Here is a 6,775-nt window from a genome sequence, read left to right on the forward strand (position 1 = left end):
CAGATCAAATCTGAGAGAGACAATGCCAGATAGAATGCCAGAAAGAATGCCAGATAGAATATCAAAAAAATGCCAGATAGAATGTCAGATAGAATGCCAGATCACATGTTAGAGATAGAATGTGAGATAGAATGCCAGAATATATGTCAGATAAAGTGCCAGACAGAATGTCAGAATATATGTCAGAGAGAATGCCAGAAAATATGTCAGATAGAATGCCAGACAGAATGTCGGAATATGTGTCAGATAGAATGCCAGATAAAATGTCAGAATATATGTCAGATAGGATGCCAGATAGAATGTCACAAAATGTGTCAGATAGAATGCCAGATAGAATGTCAGAATATACGTCAGATAGAATGACAAATAGACTGCCAGAATGTATGTCAGATAGAATGCCAGATAGAAAGTCATAATATATTTTAGATAGTTTGTCAGAATATAAACAATATATGTTCAAGTATACGTCATGGTGGGGATCACACGAAGTGAAATAATTTTTCATATGTTTTCTGGCATGGTCATCGGGGAAAAAAATATGTATACAGCCAAAGCCACTGGTGCCTTCGCACCACTCCCTGTAGCTATCCCAGACATGTTTCAATCTCTGGTCTCGGTTGGTTTCTGCGATCAAATCCATGCCATCATCGGTGAGGTCCAGGAGAATTGAAGACATGCAGTCAACACCCAGCGCCAGATGCACAATGTGCATATAATCTGGATAGATTCCTCATTCAGTGGTTTTTAATGAAGGGGCAAAACAAAACTTGAAAAGTATCCCCTTGACACTTCTGGTAGTTGAGAAAAGGGATAACAGTAAACAGGTTGTGGATGAATGATGTCATCTACTTGCATTTGCAAAACCTCGTTTTGAAAACTTGATGGAGAAGTATGTATTCCGTGAATCGGGAATTTTGAAAACAAGTCTGAACGAGGGAACTCGCCGTGGTTTCTCTTTGGGTTGCCTGTGGATCGACAGAATTCCCAACACCTTGACTGCAACTTTTGGTTCGCTGTTGTGAAACGAAAATCTGGTTGTTTGTCAACTATTTGACACTAACTGATGCGAAGACCCTTTCAGGGGCCAATTCGTACATATATATATATATCTACATATATTTATGCAGACATATATATATATAGATACATATGCATACATACATACATACATACATACATCATGCATGCATGCATGCATGCATGCATACGTACATACATACATACATACATACATACATACATACATACATACATGTATATATATATATATATAAATAAATATATGTGTAGCTGTAAATATTTCAACTTTGGTGCGCCATTGCGAAACAAAGATCTCAATGTTTGTCAACTAGTTGACACTAGCTCTAACTCATGCTAAGAAACTTTCAGGGGCAAATCCAGCCACCTCCAAAAGCGGTGATGGCCATGTGTTGCTCGGAAGCTTGCAAGTGATGGGTTCCTGGGCTGCACGCAGATGTTGGGAACCAAAATTGGAAACTGTATCTTTGATGTGCATTGCAAAAAATCCTTTCAGCTTGAAATTCATGCCCTCGGGATGCAAACAGAAAAGAATCACAGAACTTCATCATAGGCTCGGGTCTTTGTCTTCATCTCCAAAGACAGTATACAGATTGTCCGGATGGTTTATGCCCCCAATAGGCATCTTGTTGGACACCCATTGCACTCTCTTACAATAAAAGCAGCAAAGCTGACGCGATGGACCAGTTTGAAGATTGAACAACAATCTCAAGTAATCTTGGTCGCTTTGAATGCCATCAAGGATTCCTCGGAAATTTCGCTGTCCGTCAGTAAAAAAAATCCCAGCCAACTGGTAGCGAATAGGATCATGCTGGTCACTAAAAGGAACACCCCATGGATCCTTCGAAGGATATCGCCCATCACCTAGGATCAGGGATGTTCCAAAAGACTCTGGAAGGTAACTTTGGAATGGAGGGCCCAATAGATTATGTATAGATATGATAATAGGTATCATTAATCCCACATATGTATAGTATGCGTATTTGTACAAATACATACAGTATAAGTAAGACGATAGTGGTAGACAAGTTGCGTTGGGCTTCGGCTCCATCGCCATACAGTCTCACTGGCACGCAGCATGATGATAAGTCTGCGCCCTCGGCCAAGGATCTCTGGGTCTCGATGCACTGAATGATATCACTGCGGCAACTTGCTTTGAGAACGGATTGGAAGCCGAGGGTCTTGTAGTTGTGGGTGGTCCTTGAACCATGTGGTGCCACTTTCATACTTCCAATATTCCGATGGGTCCTTACAGCTCAAGGTGTTTAATTGTCATTAACTCATGGGGTCATGGATGTGAAATTTTGGCTCTTAACCACCGATGACTGTAAAATTTGAACTAGCTTCTGAACCGCCAGTTAGTCGGTCAAGCTCCCCTTGGAGCAGAAGGGTCCCAAAGATCTCATGTGGAAGAAGGACCTGTTGTTGGACACTTTTTGGACTTCCGTGCTCATCCTCATAGTCCTGAGTTTTCTGAATTTCCATCACCCTAAGTTGATCCCAATCTGATACAATCAGTTGAAATACTTTAAAAATTGGGAATACGAAACTTCGGCTTGGCTTTCAAAAAGAACTAAAATGAGGCCCTGGCTGATGTGACATAGAACTCATACGGTGTCGGTAGCTTTTTCCCGAGGCTGACCAGCAGTCACCCACTCACGGAATTTGAAATGATGTGATATACATTATACATAATTCAAAATTTAGAACAATAGTGTCTACAGTGCATTTTTGTTTCAAGTCAAGAAACGCCATGGTTGTACCGAAGTCCATTTCTCAACCACATGAGCTGCTCCCCAGTGAGAGCCCGAATTTTCGAGCCTCTCCGCAAGGTCCAAGATGTTAGCCCTCTCCGCTTACTCGAGCAAACATCAGTAAGCCAGCATTGGAATCCCCATTCGTTGGTATTGAGGCACCAGCGGAACTAGCTGGTGTGGAAGGTTCTGGATCTTTCCTTCGTTGCCATGCATTGCACTGCATGACCAATGGACGCTTGGTGTGCAAAACATTTGAGGTCCGCACGAACCAATCTTCTGATCGCTGTGAAGGAAGCCTCAAAAACAGGCAGCTAGCAGTGTCAGGCAGAATCTATTTTGTTCATATTCTCTCTGTTCGTTTACAAGGGCAATTTTTTTTGCAACCGAAGCAACATCACCAGTGCCCAAGAGGTTGAACAACTCGGTAACGAGGTCCCTCACTGTAGTCTGTAGGTGGCGCACCCATGACTGACTAGCCACTGTAGTGGACATTCATTGACAAATTGAAACGCCTTCAGAAATCTGTTTGGAATTCTTCTGAAGTCTGTGTAGAGTTTTGAAAATCCAGAGAGCACGTTACATATACTGAAAAAGCATCGGCATCACAAATTCCAGGACCAATTTATGTCAGCTGATTTTAGAGGTTTTCTTTTGAACTTAGGGACAGGAAGTGAGAAGGTCACCATATCAATGTTAAGTCCCATGTACCTGAAGTGAATACGGCTACCTTTTGATCGAACATCAGGTTCAATGTTCATCTTACATGAGCGGCAGCTGAGGAATGCCCAACTCGAAGCGACCTGGACATCAACAGAATCTCAACCATTGCATTGCTGCAGCGAGGCGCATTTTGTTGAACTGCAAGCTCAGGTGATCACAAAAGCAGACTGGCCTTAATCATCACTACAAGGTCTTAGACTTGTCGGACGAACCCATGCCATATATGGCCAGCTACTGCACACTCAAGTTGGTGTGTTTGCACCTGAGAGTTCTCAAACCCACAAACCCCGAAAAATTGTCATTTGAAAGAATGTTTTCAGTCCTGTCCCTAGTTCTCATCGTCTTCACCATCCATAGGCCATTCATCCTCGTCCCACTCCTCTCCGTCCAAATCTTCGTCCATGTCCTGATCTTCGTCGCCCTCAGCCTTGACTCCAGGGTCCAGGGTCATTCTCATCCTTGACCTCAGGTTTGATCTCACCAGGTTCTGTCTTGTTTTTTTTTGATTTTGCTTTTCCTTTCGCCTTTGGGTTGCTCTTTGCCTCCGCTTTTCGTTTCTCCGCTTTCTGACCTGAATAAGTATAAACCGACAGCTGTGATTTGAATGATTTGTTGAAGGTTGGGATATCAAGATACTGTAAAGTTGAAAATATCACTGAGAACACTGCGACGTTCGTGCGACTGCACGATGAGCTCTGCATCCTTGATGCGCGAATCCGCCTCCTGTCAGGCAAGGTTGGCTATGAGTGACTTGGCAATGTGATGTGGCCTTCACAGTGGGTTCGTACCCATCCAGAGCTTCCACAAGCCGATCCATTGGGGATCCCTTGAACACCATCTCATTCAGCCTAACGGAATGTGCTTGAGTAAGCATCAAATTGATTTGTAAGGAACTGTTTTTGAAACAAGTGGCCAATTTCTGGGGGCACGACTGGTGTGTGATGTCATCCAACTTCTTATGGTACGATCCCAAAGTCGACACCAAGCCCTCAAGTGTTCAAATTCACACAATCCCAAAAGCAGCCAACCAGAAGTCAGTGTTCAAATTCCTGAAGAAAGACTACAGTGTTCATGTGACACCTCCTGGTGCAAGATTCCAGTGGCCGTCAGGTTGGCGGCAGCGTTCCGGGCTTTTGTAGCCAAGCTGGCCAACCTAATGATTGACAACATGGATTGTGTATACCATACCGTGCTTCCATGATATGTTTTTTTGATTTTCGTTGATATCCACAATAAGGCTTGAGTTTAGTGACTGGCTCAAACATGCTTCGATCAAAATCTTTCTTTTTCTGCTCCTCTGGACTCAGTACCTTTGGGGCCTTTGGTGTTTTCGGTTTCTTGTTCTTCTGCTGTTCGGATGTTTGGCCTCCAAACAGCACATCCAAGCCTGAAGCGGCACCTGAGGTAGACACCTTCGTTGTGATGGCATCACTGATGGCTTGCCTATGTGCCTTGTTGTCACTAATGTCTGCATGGCCATGCACACCACTTCCAACCGAGCATTGGTCCGACCGGCTCTCATCGATCCGATCGAAGACTTTGTAGAGTCGCTTTCGGGGATTCTCCGGATCTTGAGGGTGGGGCTTTCCAGCTTGGCCTCAGCATGGATTGGATTCAAATGAAGAAACCGTTGATACACAATGCAAGAGTGTTCCATGAAAGAGTATAGGCCCTGACATGCAACAACTTTGGTCTTAAGCCATTCCGGGTCATACTTCTGTTTCAGCTCATCCAGTGGCAGCTCCACATATCGAGCAGTGTTCTTTTTCACGTGTTGCCTCAGATTGTATGGAAACCCACTCAGCATCTGGCATGCTGGGTACGCAATGGTTTTTCTATGTTTTCGGAATCATTTGAAACAACATCATGCGATACTAAATTTCCCCTTTTGGGCTTCCGTGTTAGGCTTCCGTTTTGGGAACCTTTTTTTGGAGGAAAGCTTCCCCGAAACCATCGAGAAATTTGGGATCATGCGAGGCCATTCAAACGTATGCAACCTGTGTTTAAGTTCTAGACATGTATCATAGTCAACTCTCAAAACTCGACATGGAACCTGAAACAATTGATTTAGATCGACAGACTACACCACATGTACATTGAGTTTAATTTTTCGACTTGGACGAGATCGGGCTAAGACTTTGACTCTTTGAACCAGGTCTCGATGTGCATTGACTGGAAGCTGGGGTCGACCAAGAAGCATTTCAAAAATTCGAACCTCAGGCAGCACTGGTGTTGTGAATCTGAACTTGATCAAATCCAAGAACCTCCCTCGAACACTGAGTTTCAAAAAGTTGACGTACCAGTACCAGGTTTGAAAAATTGAGGCAATAACTTCTTGGTGGAATCGCCATCAGCATCCCGCCACTTTTCCACCAACCCCGGGGGAAAAGACTTCGCATTGCTGGTGATACGGCGGTTGATGGCATTGTACTGCCTCCGTCTTTCTTGAATTGGGACTTGTTGGGGATCAGTAAGGGACATGACAGCCTGTTTCTGCTCCTCAGTGAGAATCTTCACACGTTTCGTCTTGTCAGCAGCCGTCACCCTTAGTATCCCAGTTTGTGGTAGGGTTCAAAACCCAAAATCAAGACAAGGACGCTAAAGTAGGCAGAACAAATCATGCGTTTTTTTTGGAAAGACCTGCGTGTTTTTTTCCTCGGCAAATTGAAAAAGAACGTCATAAATCCTTGCTTGATCGCTGAGGATCATGATGCCACCGATTGACAGAGTGCTGTCGGATCTTCCGATCTGAGGACTCGCAGCAACATGGGGTGGCCTGAAACGGGAGAATCTTGTTGTTGTGAATCCATTTTGATTGACCCATCAACTGTCATAAACTTTCAGAAATGGTTTCGTCTCTAATGGTTCAGTTAACTTCACTTGGGTCAGCACTCTGTGGCTTCAGCAGCTGGAGCTGCAGCAGGGCCACCTGCAAGCATGGTGTGCATCATGTAAATTTCGACATACCGTGGAGCATACAGATTGGATTATGTACTGTAAAGTGTATTTGACGAATGGCAACATCATTGACATGACCTGGCCATCACCCATGGTATATTGGTTTATTTGTTGATCTTACCTGCGTTTCTATGCAGCATAATACCCCGACCTGACGCAGCTGGGGTGTGTTCCATATTTCCGGTCTTGCCCTTCCCAGTCTCGCTCGTGCCCTTGCCCTTGTCCTGCGTTCTGTCATGGCCCTTAACAGACTCGACATTTTGAGTGGCCTTGCCTTCGGGACCCTTGACACCAATATCTCC

General features: G+C 44.3%; 1 long non-coding RNA gene across 1 annotated transcript; it reads left to right on the forward strand.

The window, feature by feature from the left end:
• Window positions 1-3,573: 3,573 nt before the first annotated feature.
• LOC140925495 (uncharacterized) lies at window positions 3,574-5,728 on the forward strand. The gene is made up of 4 exons (XR_012164423.1): window positions 3,574-3,638; window positions 4,246-4,261; window positions 4,920-4,962; window positions 5,671-5,728. It is a non-coding gene; the product is annotated as an uncharacterized lncRNA (long non-coding RNA).
• Window positions 5,729-6,775: the final 1,047 nt, after the last annotated feature.

The sequence above is a fragment of the Porites lutea genome, unplaced genomic scaffold, assembly GCF_958299795.1.
Source record: "Porites lutea unplaced genomic scaffold, jaPorLute2.1 SCAFFOLD_72, whole genome shotgun sequence".
NCBI lineage: Eukaryota > Metazoa > Cnidaria > Anthozoa > Scleractinia > Poritidae > Porites > Porites lutea.